Genomic DNA, 14,993 nt, shown 5'->3' on the forward strand with positions numbered 1-14,993 from the left:
CTCTGTCCTGTCTAGCTTTCAGCTTCCCAACCACTGGAAAGTGTCACCACATTAACAGGGTTTATTTAGAGTGAAATTTGGGCTGGGCATGGTGGTGCATAACCTTTAGTTCTAGCGCTAGAAGAGAGACATCTCTTGAGCTTAGGGCCAGTCTGGTGTAAAGGTAAGAAGCCAGCAGCCATTCAGCATTTGTTAACTTGGTACTTAGGCAAGTATAGCTCTGGTACAGTATGTTGAACTGCACAGGAGAAGGTACCAAGTCTCCTTTTGGCCAAGCACTGCATGTCAGAATCAGTATTCCTGTAAATCTGCAGTCACAGTTTAGGTCCAGACCATTAAGTGAACCATTGGCTGGTGGCTCGGCCCCTTATTAAGGGGACGGTGACAAGCTCCTTAAACTTGTTTTTCCATTTTCATCAATCCCCATGATCCTTGAAATACTGGATACTGGGTAGAAGACAGAAGGGTTTGGATGGCCACATCAGAGAGGTGAGGTACTTCATATCCCTAAGCACAGCAGGGCTAGCAATTTTGGGAAATTCCCTGGGGTTCAGCCAAGTCACTTCCTTGAGTAAAGAGGCAGAATGTTGCTGTGCTCCAGTAATGCAACTCCGGCACATGCTATGCTACAGAAACGTGAACCACATACAACGGTATACCACACGAAGCCCACCGTCTGCCAGGAAGAAACCAGCCCAATCCGCATGGTCACTGGACCCTAAGAGCTGGAGTCTTTTGGACATTGATGGAAAAGGAAGGCAGGATGCCGCTATAGAAAAGCCAAATCCATCTTGGGGTTTGGTGGGCTTGATATGTGGAAACTGGAATTTGTACATATTAGAAATAAACGTCTCAAAGGATTGCTGAGCCAAAAGACGGTTGGATTCAACATTTTGGCAGATAGCAGTAAACTGCCCCACAAAGGTGTGCTTACACTGTTCCAACATTTTAACAAGGACTTTATGACAGCTTTTTATTGGTTCTTTGGAACCATGAAAAAAAAAACTTTAACTTTTGTTTTGCTTGTTTTTGTTTTTTATTTTTTTTGTCTTTTTGACAGTCTCCTTCAGCGCTGGTTTTAAAGGCGTGTGCCATGATGCCGGGCAGAAGCCTTTACTTTTTTTTTTTTTTTTTTTCTTTTTTTTTCGGAGCTGGGGACCAAACCCAGGGCCTTGCGCTTGCTAGGCAAGCGCTCTACCACTGAGCTAAATCCCCAACCCCAGAAGCCTTTACTTTTAAAAAATAAAATCTTAAAATACAATTATCTGTCCATAGTTCTAATCAGAAACACAGGTGGAATCGGAGCTGAATGACTTCTTGGGATGGTTCTGGCTAACTTGCTAGGTGTTTCTGCCATAACTACCTAATCATGCACGGAACTGAGGAGCTTCCCAGTTTTGCATCCTTGGTTTTTTGTTTTTTGTTTTTTGTTTTTTGTTTTTTTTGTTGTTTTGTTTTCTTTTTTGAATTTTTAAAGATTTATTTAATGTATATGAGTACACTGTCACTGTCTTCAGACACACCAGAAGAGGGCATCAGATCCCATTACAGATGGTTGTGAGCCACCATGTGGTGGGAATTGAACTCAGGACCTCTGGAAAAGCATCTAGGGCTCTTAACCACTGAGCCATCTGTCCAGCCCTACGTCCTTGTTCTTAAGTGGAAGTTTCTAGTGTTTCCATGGAGAGGGAGGTTCAATCTTACAAAAGCTGCAGCTTCGTAAAGGTGTTTTGGGCAGGGGTGTGTGAGGTGGGGTAAGGGTGAAGCGGTAGGAGTGTGTAATGGATTCTAGCTGGCAGTGCCTGGGCTTGTTTGTGAAGGTGGAACAGACCGTGAGTATGGCTTCGACAGGATAAAGCTCACCATGTTTCGTTTTCTTTGCAGGGAATGGTACTTTAGGGGTGGTGAACAGCCTTCCAGCACATTCACACAGTCCTAGTTGCAGTGTTTAGGTAGGTAGACTTAGGTACTTAGACTTACATAGAATCACTAGTTAGTGGCTTTTACATCTTTTGGTTATTAATTTCAATGACAGGTCATCTTTTTAAAACTTATATGTGAGGGGTTGGGGATTTAGCTCAGTGGTAGAGCACTTGCCTAGCAAGCGCAAGGCCCTGGGTTCAGTCCCCAGCTCTGAAAAAAAAGAAAAGAAAAAAAAAAGAACAAAAAAAAACCCCCACCAAACTTACATGTGTGTGCATGCACAGAGTCAGGCCAGAGGTCAACTTGTGGGAGTCAGGCCTCTCCTACCATCCCATGGTCCTGGGGGGATTGAATTTAAGCCACCAGACTTTGTAGCAAGAGCCTTTAGTCACTGTGACTTCTCGGTAGCCCAAGGTCCTCTTTTCAAAGTGGTTTAAACATCAAGAGCCTACAAAACCAAAGTAAGTCACTTAGTGGATGTTATTAAGGTAAGGAAAAGACACTCAGGTCTCTTAACTGCTGTGTGTACCCAGAGAGCCTGAAGGGCAAGACCTTGAGGGCTCCATAGAGCTGACGATGCTATTGTCCACCCAGTATCTGTTTTCCGGACTGGCCCCACCATGTGTCATGTGGACTTGTCTGCGTGGGGCTTTGGCATAGGGAACAAACTAGGCACAGGAAGACCCAGATGCAGACTAGATAGCCTCTTTTGACAAGAGGGGAAAATGTCCTTTCTCTGGAGGCCATCGACCTTGAGGCATAGCGCAGCGCTAGTCATGGCATGTTAGACACAAATAGGCTGTAGGGCAACTGGAGTTGAACCTGTGCCTTTTTCCAAAGTAGTAAACAGTGGCCCACGGAGATTTGGAGGTCAGCTCCCCTATCCCCCACCCTCTCACTCCCCCATACCCCTACGCAACTCTCGTGTACGTGCGTGCGCGTGCACACACACACACACTTCCTCGCCCTCACTGCCTGGACTCTCTCTTCCTGATATGCCTTTTTTACTTGATATTTGAGGACAGCAAGCACTGGGGGATCATAGAACGGACGACAGCCACACGCACCACAGAAACTTTTGAACAGTTTTGCCAGGCATGGTGGTGCACGCTTTTAGTGCCAGCACGCAGGAAACAGAGGCAGGAGGAGCTCAATGAATTCAAGGTATCCTGGCCTACCCAGTGAGACTCCATCACAACAAACAAAACAAACCCAGTTGTCCTCACATTGATGGCTAAATTTATTCACACACTCGTGTGCACATACATGCACACGTTTCCAGCTGAAGCGACACACATCATTAAATGGATCTCTTTTTTCACTTTCTCTGTTAAGAACTGAACTCAGGACCGTTCTCCTACTGAGTAAGTGCTCTAACCACCATGCTACACCCTCAACCACTGTTTTAAAAAGGTATACTTATTTTTTTTTTTTATTTTATCCGTATGAGTGTTTTACTTGCACGTAGGTTATGTGCCCTTTCTAAGATGGGAATGTGTTTACATGCTATTCGCAGGCTCCGCTGTGTGCTGTTTTAGGCGTTAGGTGTGGTAGACCAAGGGCCTCACACAGGCTGGGCACGCATTACACCACTGAGCCTGCAGCCAGTACTCACTGTATATTTTTAGTCTGTAATGCATTGTACCTAATGCGTTTGTGACAGTCCATGAAGGAGTTGGAAAAAAGAAAACCAACCACACAGCTCTCTTAGAGAAAATGACAAAGATGGCTAACAGATTTACATTTCCATGTTTCCATTTCCTTTAATAGAGTTCCATGTTCCGGCCAGGTAGCAATTTCATGATGTTTTGATAGAAACAGAACAGAGGGTTATAAGTCAAGACACCTTTTATTCTGACAGGGTCTCACAGTGTAGCCCTGGCTGTCCTGAACTCACTCTGGAGACCAGGCTGACCTCGAACTCACAGAGATTTGCCTGCCTCTGCCTCCCGAGTGCTAGGATTAAAGGTGTGCGCTGCCCATGCCAGGTGAAAACACTTTAAAATTTTTCTGGTGCTGATATTTTCAGGTCACGGCAGAACGGAGGACACTTGGGTTTGGGGCTGGCGGAAGCTAATGCTCCGTTCAGTTAATACATCCCAGAAGGTTTTACCTGATTGCCACAGGCAGCAAGAATGGCTGATAAGGGGGCTGCGGGCAGCCCACGCTAAGTTGTAATTAGGCTCCTGACCTGCAACATCCCAACCTCTCCATAGTCATTGAAGTTCTAAGCAATTGGTCAGCTTCCTAGAAGATCCAGTTTCCTTTCTAGGAACTTTCATTCACAGATTTATTCAGTCCTGTGTTATCAAACATTTAGATAGTTTGTGACTTTAAAAAAAAAAAAGGTTTATTTATTTATTTTATGCATATGAGTACACTGTAGCTGTCTTCAGCCGCACCAGAAGAGGGCATCGGATCCCATTGCAGATGGTTGTGAGCCACCATGTGGTTGCTGGGAATTGAACTCAGGACCCCTGGAAGAGCAGTCCTTTTTTTTTTTTTTTTTTTTTAAACAAAGAGACTACAATGCCTCTCCATTCCTCATACTCACAGGAAGATTTCTCTATTTTGATACAAATATATTTCAAACAATGAAATGTCTGAATCAGAGGATGTAACGTTGGTACTGTCAACTTGGGGAGCGCTGGGATCACCTAGGAGACATGCTTCTGGTCGTCAGTGAAGGTGTTCCAAGACACGGTCAGCTAAGGAAGGAAGATTTGTCCTGAATGTGTGTGTGTGTGTGTGTGTGTGTGTGTGTGTGTGTGTGTGCAAACATCCCGTGGGCTGGGGTTGAGAACTGAGTAAAACCGGAGGAAACCTCCAACATGCAGGCATTCACAGCCCCCTACTTCCTGACTGCAGACTCCGTGTGACCAACTGCCTCCAGCTCCTGCCACCACAGCTGGAGGCTGTCTCTCTTGCGATCCTTATCCACCATGCTGGGCTGAACCTTCAAACCAGGACCCACAACGAATCCTTCCTTCTGTTTGGTAGCTTTTCGTGTGTACTTTTTTTTTTTTAAAGATTTATTCATTTATTATATATAAGTACACTGTAGCTGTCTTCAGATACACCAGAAGAGGGCATTGGATCTCCTTACAGATGGTTGTGAGCCACCATGTGGTTGCTGGGAATTGAACTCAGGACCTCTGGAAGAGTAGTCGGGTGCTCTTAACCGCTGAGCCATCTCTAAAGCCCTTTTTTTTTTTTTTAAAGATTTATTTTATATATAAGTACACTGTAGGGGTTGGGGATTTGGCTCAGTGGTAGAGCGCTTGCCTAGGAAGCGCAAGGTCCTGGGTTCAATCCCCAGCCCTGAAAAATAGAAAAAAGAAAAAAAAGAAAAAAAAAAGTACACTGTAAGTGTCTTCAGACACACCAGAAGAGGGCATCAGATCCCATTACAGATGGTTGTGAGCCACCATGTGGTTGCTGGGATTTGAACTCAGGACCTCTGAAAGAGCAGTCAGAGCTCTTTTTTTTTTTTTTTTTTTTAAAGATTTATTTATTTATTTTAGGCATATGAGTACATTGTCACTGTCCCCAGACACACCAGAAGAGGGCATCAGATCCCATTACAGATGGTTGTGAGCCACCATGTGGTTGCTGGGAATTGAACTCAGGACCTCTGGAAGAACAGTCAGTGCTCTTAACCGCTGAGCCATCTCTCCAGCCCGCAGTCAGAGCTCTTAACCACTGAGCCATCTCTCCAGCCCTTTTTGTGTGTATTTTGCCAAATCAACAAGAAGAACAACTAAAGTCAGAGGCGAGCCATATTGGATGGGTTTCACCAAAATTCCTTTCAAAAATGCACCCAAATGGAAGGTTTAAAAAGACTATTCTGATAATTTTGGGTACAAGGAAACATGAAGCTGTGACTTTCAAACCCAAGCAGATAAATCATGAAAGACGCAGGAAACTTATTAAAAAAAAAAAAAAAAAAGGATCTTCGGCTACACCGCTACCAGTTCCCGAGAGCTGGATCTGCTCGCTCCGGCTGCTACTCTGTCACACGGTCCACAAGCCGCCCTCTCCCTGCTGTCTCCCTACAGAAACTCACTGTATGAAATGGTCATTTGTCTTTACCCTTCATTATTTTACTGCCTTCCAGGTGGAAGATTAACTTGAAGAAAAACCATGCCATATATATATAATATATTATATATATATATATATATTTTTTTTTTTTTCAGCTAATTGAAGAGTCCCTGATACAAGTTGTGGCCAGACAGTTGGAATGGGTAGGAAAACAAGTCTTGCAAAGACAACTTTATTGTGCTCGGTTTGTTTGCTTTATAATTTTTTTTTTTTTTGGTTCTTTTTTTCGGAGCTGGGGACCGAACCCAGGGCCTTGTGCTTCCTAGGTAAGCGCTCTACCACTGAGCTAAATCCCCAGCCCCTATAATTTTTTATAACCTTCATAATATCTAAGTTTTACTAGGAAATCATTATATCGGAATCATTTTCTCTAAACTGTGTGGAGAGCTCAGTGGTTGAGAGCTCAGTGGTTGAGAGCTCAGTGGTTCAGAGCACTGGCTGCTCTTCTAGAGGACCAGGGTTTGATTCCCAACACTTCCGCCTCAGTTCATGACTGCCTGTCACTCCAGTTTCAGGCAGAACTGTAACCTCGGGCTATTCTACCCAGCCTCTGGGTTCTGAGACTCAATTATTGCATGAGTGATGACAGAAGCTTGGACTTGTTCCCCCGACTAGCTCATAACCTAATTCCCCATTTATTCCAGTGTACATTCCGCCCTGTAGTTGGTTACCACTCCTCAGTTTCCTGCGGCCCTCTCCTCAACATTCACAGTCAATCTCCTGCGCCTGACTATTTCCCAGAATTCCCTCTTTCTCTCGCAGATGTTGTACTTTCTTTTTTTTTTTTTTTTTTTTTTTTTCTGGAGCTGGGGACCGAACCCAGGGCCTTGCGCTTGCTAGGCAAGCGCTCTACCACTGAGCTAAATCCCCAACCCCAGATGTTGCATTTTCTAATCCTGCCTCAGCACATTGGCCATAGACTTTTTATTGACAGGCGATGCGGCCAAAGTGAAGAATCTCTACTGGGAACTACCACCCTCTTCTGGCCTCTGTGGGTATTGCACCCACATGGTGCACAAACACACATGCAAACTCTCTCTCTCTCTCTCGTTCTCACACACACACACACCATCCTTTTTAAAAGACAAAAAATTAAATAAAACATGTGCTTTAAATAACAATAAACAATATTTTCATTGTTATTTTATGTGTGGGGGCGTTTTGTCCCTTATACGTATGTGCACCAACGTTCACACCTGGTGGCAAGAGAGATGAGAAAATGGCATCATAGTTCTTGGAATTCGTACTGCAGACTGTTGTGAGCCTCCATGTGGGCTCTGGGAATTGACCTTGGACCCTCTGCAAGAGCAGCCAGCGCTCTAACCAATGAACAACCTCTCCAGTCTCAGCAAGGAATATTTTTTTTTTTTTTCGGAGCTGGGGACCGAACCCAGGGCCTTGCGCTTCCTAGGTAAGCGCTCTACCACTGAGCTAAATCCCCAGCCCCAAGGAGGCAAACTCTTATTCACATAAAATAAAATAAATCTTTAAAAAAGAATACTAAACACGACACTGGGTATGATCATACATGCCTCCAATTCAAGTAGATCTCTTGGAGTCCAAAGCCAGCCTGGTATACATAGGCGTTCCAGGCAAGCTACATTAAAAAAACAAAACAAAACAAAAAAACAAAAAAGTCATTTAAAATAATAAAAAATATTTCTATTGTGTCCTATTGTTAAGTATCTCACTTTGAAAACTAACAGTACAAACCAATTTTTTTGTTTGTTTCCTTTTTTATTAATTTTCCAGGTAGGGTTTCTCCGTGTAACTTTGGCTGTACTGTGTTAGCCCTGGCTGTACTGGACCGGACTTACTTTACTGACCAGGTTGACCTTGGACTCACCGAGATCTGCTTGCTCTGCCTCCCCAGTGCTGGGATTAGAGGCGTGCACTACCACTGTCCAGCGCAAACAGAACTTCAACCTTTATCAGCTTCTGTGCCTCCACAATCAAAGTATTTGTGGAAAAGATACTGAAGAAAAAAAAAAAAGAAAAAGGAAGGAAGGAAGGAAGGGAGGGAGGGAGGAAGGAAGGAAACGAAGGCTGAAGCAGCAAATCTCAAGTCAGTATCATGGCTACGCCTTTGCTCTTTTTACTTCCTTTCATTTAACTCTGTAGGAGGAGAGAGAGCGAAGCGTCAAATAAGCACGTGTGCTTGGCCGGCAGCGTCTACTGTTGGATGAGAGCTGGGCCACATTCTCCAGTCACATTTTTGCAAGTGGAGGGGTGGGACTTTGACCAGGGTGAGCAGCCAGAATGGTCACCAGGGAGACAGGCCCAGCTCCAGGCTGCTGTCCCGTGTAACTGTTCGAAGTGCCTGTTCTGGCAGAATTGGTTTTCTTTAACCACTTAGCATTCCCCCCCCACTCACCCCCATTGCTGGGAGGGATCCACGCAAACCACATTCTTTGAAAGCCCCATTTGGCTGGAAGGAAATCTGAATCTGTGGGGTGTTTCGAGGTTTCATTGCCACGGAGTAGCTTTTTCTGATTTTCAGACGGCCAAAGGGATTTCTAAAAGAGGGATTCTTCTACGAGGGTGTCTGGGATGAGGAGGGTTCCACAGAACGCATTTCCTGCCTGCGGAGTTCCAGGAAAGCATTTAACTGAGTGACAAGAACGTCCAGAAGGTGATCATCTGAAGGAAAAAAAAATAGTTAAAGAATAAACAAAGCAGGATGTGCACTGAGGAAAGGAAAGCTAGCCAAAGCTTCTACAACGAAGATGACATAAGAAACTATTTTTGTTTTGAAGCGCTTCCCCTGCACCCATACCCTGTCCCTCTGTCCCTCCATCCTTCCTTTCTCCTCCCCTGAAGGAGAGGACAATGTAGCCCTGAGGACAATGTAGACCAGATTGGCTGAGACCTGTCTGCCTCTGTGCCCCGCCCCCAACCCCCGCTACTGGGATTAAAAGTGTGCACCATTACCCTTAGCTTCTTTTATACTTTTAAAAAGTATTTTAAAAATATTTTTACTTTTATGTGTATGAGTATTTGTTGGCATATAAGGGCACTGCACACGTGCGTATTGCACATGGAAGCCAGCAGAGGGCGTCAGATGCCCTGGAACTGGAGTTACAGACAGTTTTGAGCTGCCCAGTGTGTGCCAAGAACTGAACCCAGATCTTCTGTGAGAGCAGCCAATGCTCATAATGGCTGAAGCATTTCTTCAACCCCTATTTTAACTTTTTAAAAAGGGATTTTAAAAGGAGAGCTGGTGTGATGCTGCACTATTTGCTGTGTGCTACCTTTTTTTTTTTTTTTTTGGCACAAGTCTCTTCGTTAACCTAAAATATGATCTACATGGTTTATAATATCCATAGATGATAGATAAGACCAAAGCCTCCACCCTGTTTTCCTTGGGAAGGGGAACACATGAAGGAACCCCTCAGGGAACCAATCTGTGGCTTGAGTTCTATGGTAAGTTCTATGGTAAGCTGCACTTCCCTCCCTCACTCCCTCCCTCTCAGATAGGTCATGTGTTTTATTGTTTGGTTGGTTTTATTTATTTAATTAATTAATTAATTAATTAATTAATTAATTTATTTATTGAGACAGGGTTTCTCTGTATCTCCCTGGCTGTCCTGGAACTCACGCTGTAGACCATGCTGGCTGGAACTCACAGAGATCTGCCTGCCTCTGCCTCCCGAGTGCTGGGGTTAAACGTCAGCACCACCACCACCACTGCCCAGCTGTCCCTGTGTGTTCTGCCTAGGACTCAGAGGCCAAGGCCAGGGTTAGGGGTATCGTGCGTGTGCCACAGAGGACAGCAGGGTGACATGCTGAGTCTGCATGTGACTATTTCTTCTTCTCTCTCTTCTCTCACAAATTCTTTCTCTTCTCTTTTCCAAACTGTGTGGGATCATGGGGTCAGGCTCTCTGTGCCTCATCTCTGGGGACACACTGCACTCAAGCAAAGTCTCTGAGCCCTGACTTCAACTTTGCACTCTCTATTAGACCCATAGGGAGTGGGTCTGCTGGGTAGGTTTTATCTACTTGACACAAACTTGGGGATTCTTGGGAGGAGAGGGGAAGGCTCAAGGAGGAACTGCTTCTATCAGACCCGCCTGTAGGCAAATCTGTGGGGGCGTGTTTTTTTTTTTTTGGACTGATAACTGATGTGGGAGGGGCCATGCCTCTGTGGGCGGAGCCACTCCTGGGCAGATGGTCTTGGGTTCCATAAGAAAGGTGACCCTGAGCTGGGAGCGAGCCAGCAAGCTGTGTTCCTCCGGTTTGAACTTTTGTCCCAACTCTCCCCACTGAGGGTCTATAACCTGGGTGATGAACTCCACCCTTTCGTCCCAGGGTTGGTTTTGGGTAGTGCAGCGCGATTCACTTCGTTTGAGTGACGGGTAAATGCTTTCCTAGGTTTTGAATTCCAGCTGTGAGCAGCTGTTACCGCCTGAGGTGGGGCATGTCTGCAATGCAGCACATGGGACACCGAACCAGGAGGATGGTGATTGTGAGGCTAGGCTGGACTTGCAGGCAAACGGTGTCCTGGGAAGAGAGGGAATGAAGGGGGAGACAAAGCTGAGATATTCACCAGGCCTTGAGGCACACATCCTTAGTCCCAGCATTCGGGAGGCAGAGGCGGGCAGATCTCTGTGAGTTCAAGGTCAGCCTCATCTACAAAGAGTTAGTTCCAGGAGAGCTAGCGCTGTTACATAGAGAAACCTGTATCAACAAACAAACAAACAAGCAAAAACAAAACAAAAACAAAGAACAACAACCCCCCCATGAACAAATTAATTTTCTACTTAGAAGCAAACTATATATTTTAACAGTTGCCCTAATCCTGACTGGGAGGGTATAAACACCATTTCTATAAGCTTGAGTTTTCATACTCTGTGACCAGATACCCAGAAGGGTTTGATATGCCACCAAGAATTATGGGCACAGCATTAGAAGTTTAGAGGGGCCAGGACCATGGCAGGAGGGGGAGGGGAGAATGGACTGCTTTGTTCACTGGTGTATCGTCACAATGACTGCAGCTGTGGACCTCAATCCCAGAAATCAGGGTCGCTTTGGTCAGTCCTTTTCTTTTCTTTTCTTTTTTTTAGTCCTTTTCTTTTCTTTTCTTTTTTTTTTTTTTTTTGGTTCTTTTTTTCGGAGCTGGGGACCGAACCCAGGGCCTTGCGCTTCCTAGGCAAGCGCTCTACCACTGAGCTAAATCCCCAGCCCCCAGTCCTTTTCTTTTTTAGGTGAACTTTTAGTACTTTTTTTTTTTTCTTTTTCTTTTTTTCGGAGCTGGGGACCCAGGGCCTTGCGCTTCCTGGGCAAGCGCTCTACCACTGAGCTAAATCCCCAACTTTAGGTGAACTTTTAAAAGTATAGCTTGTTTAATGTTCAGAGACTTTCCCCCTTTCCTTGGTGGTGCGAAGAATCAAATCCAGGGCTGTGGGGCGAGAGGAACCTTGCCATCAGACAAAAATTGGGATGGTTGAACGGATGCAGAAACGCCCAGTATCCTTATCTCTGAGACCGGAAGACATTTCATCTGCTCCGGACCCAGTTCCTGTCCTGGATGGAGCACGTGACCATGACACCCCACGTGAGGAACAGGATCGCTAATCATGGAGCAAAGAGTTCCCCGAGCCAATGAGAAGCCTTCTTCACGCTCCCAGACATTCACCCTAAGCTAAGGCGAAGATTCCCCTCCATCCCCTGGTTTGTCATTGACAGCTCAAAGGGCCCCTGTGTTCAGACTCCTTGCACTTCCCAGCGGTGTCTGGGTGTCTGGGAAAAACCCCACCACAACCACCGCTCATTGCAGGTGTTCGAGGGCCCCCTCTTGCCAACTCCGTGCAGTTTCCAGTGGTGACTGGACGCCTAGGAAATGGGAAACCCCAGTCTCCTCAGCCTCAGACTACTTTGTCACCCCGGTTAGGGTCCCCATCTTAGGCTACTTTGATAGAGGTCGATAGCGTAATGCCTCCCATTTGGTCTGCCCGAGTTGAGTTCACACACATCCCAGTGGCAAGAGAGAATGTGGAACCCACAGGACCACTCCAGCAACTGGGGGGTTGGGGGGGCTGAACTAGGAGAACCACCAATTGAGAGTGGATGGGGGAGGGGCGATGATGGGAAAGGGAGAGGGAAAAAGGGAGGGAGGTATGTGAAAGGGGAGGAAGAAAGGAGAAGGGGGAGGGGAGGGCAGAGAGGAGAAGGAGGAAGGGGGAGGGGAGAGGGAGAGGAGAGGGAGGAGGGGGAGGGGAGAGGGAGAAGAAGAGGAGGAGGAAGAAGAGGAAGAGGAAGAGGAAGAAATAGACAGACAAAAAGAAAACTTTTCCCAGCTGCTGAGAGGCTGGTGGGTAAATACATCTGCCACTAACCCTGAGTTTAGTCCCAGGACCACAAAGTGAAAGGAAAGAACTGGTTTCTATAAGTTGTCCTCTTATCTCTACACATGTGACATGGCAAGCACACCCAAACACACACACCCAAGCACATGCGCGCGCGCGCGCACACACACACACACACACACACACACACAGGGACGAACATCCAAACACACATATACACACCCAAACGTGCACACACACAGGCACACATGCATACCCCAACTCAAGAGTGCTAAATAAGGAAAGGAAGTAAAACAAAATAAACCTTCAGTTCCGTGAAGCCATCAGGAAGTTTCTTTAATGTCGTCCATTCATCTTTCTCGAAGCCCAAATAGACCCATTCGTGAGCCAGTTAGTGGGCCACACTCGTCGCGTCAAACAAGTTTCAAATTTCTTATTCTAACCAGGTTTTAAGTGAAGGTCTTCTAAATTATTATGCTCACGGTTATACTAAGTATAAATCTCTCTACCTACTCTATAATTTACCTTCTCTTCATGACATGAGAGCTCATTAAATAGTGACAAGTGACATACATCATTACCAGAGCCCGTAAAGACCACTTGTATCCAAAGCCTACGCTGGAGGGTGGGAAGATAATCCGCAGGGGAGGAAGCACAAGTAGGGCGCACAAACCTTCAACCAGATCTATAACCTAACACTGTAACCTGTAACACAGGAACTCAGGGGCAGGCAGATCGCTAAGAGTTCAAGGCCTGGCTGGGCTACACAGTAAGACCATGTCTCAAAACTGTAATAATAATAGTAATAATAATAGTAATAATAATAATAATAATGATAAGCTAGAAATATTCTTTATTTTCTACTTATGGGTATATGTGGGTATGTACGTGAGAAGAGGGTGTCAGATCCTCAGGAGCTGGGGCTCCAGGCAGCTATGAGCAGTCAGATGTGGGTTCTGGAAACTGTAGTTGGTCCTCAGGAAGAAAACCAAGTGCTCCTAACTGCTGTACCCCAAGGATGCATTTCTTTTTTCTTTCTAAGACGCGTTTATTTTATGGGTTTCTTACGTGTGTGTGTGTGTGTGTGTGTGTGTGTGTGTGTGTGTGTGTGTGTGTGGTGTGTTTGTGCCTGGTACCCTCAGTGGCCAGAAGAGGGCAACAGATCTCCTGGAACTGGAGTTCCAGGAGGTTGTGAGTCACCATGGGGGAACTGGCAACTGAAGTCGTGTCCACTGGGCCATCTCTTCAGGGCTAGAGACGCATTTCTCCACTCCCAAGTACAACCAGCTCCTTTCAGTAGCTCCATGAAACCACCTTGTCCAAACAGAAGGTTGAAAAACCCAAAGACCGGATGGATAGGCAGTCAACAAGTCTTTTTTTTTTTTTTTTTTTTTTCCGGAGCTGGGGACCGAACCCAGGGCCTTGCTCTTTCTAGGCAAGCGCTCTACCACTGAGCTAAATCCCCAACCCCCAGTCAACAAGTCTTAAACCTTCCTTTAACAGAAGGGCCAGACACTGGGCTTAGCCCCGAGCCAAAGAGACCAACCGTCTCCTATGCAAAGCGTCTATGACCTACCTGATAATTCTACACACAATTAAGAAGGAAACACGTAGATAAAGAGACATTTAGACACTGCTAAAGAATGAAAACAGTAAAGCAAGTGGCTGGTGGGAGCGTCCCTCAGTCTGAAGGGACCTTTCTGAGGGGATACCACGGAGCTGGTTCCTTTTCAAACTTTTCTAGCAGTTCTGACCGAGTACTGACTGTTTCAGTGGCTGGGACAAGAACTGGTCGTTGGCTGAGGTCAAGAACTACTCAGGATCCCAGGCTGCCATCTCCTCAAGCCCCTGCATGTCCGAGCCTAGTTACTTTTTTACCCAGCCCCTTCCTGGGGCCAGGGAGGAGCAGACTCCGCTCAGGACTCTTGTGTTCACGCTCTCCCAGGAGCGAGCCTCAGGAGCCAGCCAGCTCAGGATGTGGAGTGTTGCAAATAACAGTAACAGCTGCAGCTGGAGGTGGCTACCCGGGCAGCGTGCCAGCTGCTGCCACTGTAGGAGCCAAGGCCTCTCTGGCCTCCTGCATGGCCCTGGGAACAGCCCACAGCGATGGGTGGGCGACCGAGGCCAACGCACTAGCTCACTAGCGCAAAGGGTAGCTTTCATTTTCTCATTGTGCACAGTGCTGACAGAGGGCAGGGACGAGAAGGGCGAGACCGCCTCCCGGGTTAGTCAGCAGCAGAAACCTCTTTTGCTGACACTGAGGGAAGAGTAACATGAGTGCCTGGGGAAGCCGGGGAACACAGCACAACCCGCACACACTCACGCCCGCATCCAGCCACCCCCTGCAACTTGGCTCCGTCCTTTTTCTAGATCCTAGGCTTTAGCCCACCCCACACCCTCCAGTCCTGTCAGGCCTTGCATTCTACCATGGAGACACATCCTCAGTCTTTTCTACATTTTCCCCGCACTTTCCTGTGTCTTCTGCCAGTTACAAGAGTCCTGTTCTCCTAGAGCCGGTGTCCCTTAAGTCCTTTAGGGTGTTGATTTCAGGTCCTCCCCAAAGATACAAAAATCCACAGGTGTTCTAGTTCTTTCTATAAAATGAGGATGTTTCCCCAGAACACACACACACACACACATCCTCCTGGGTATTTTAATTCA

Source organism: Rattus norvegicus, chromosome 12 (genome assembly GCF_021556685.1).
Source record: "Rattus norvegicus strain SHRSP/BbbUtx chromosome 12, alternate assembly SHRSP_T2T, whole genome shotgun sequence".
Classification (NCBI taxonomy): domain Eukaryota; kingdom Metazoa; phylum Chordata; class Mammalia; order Rodentia; family Muridae; genus Rattus; species Rattus norvegicus.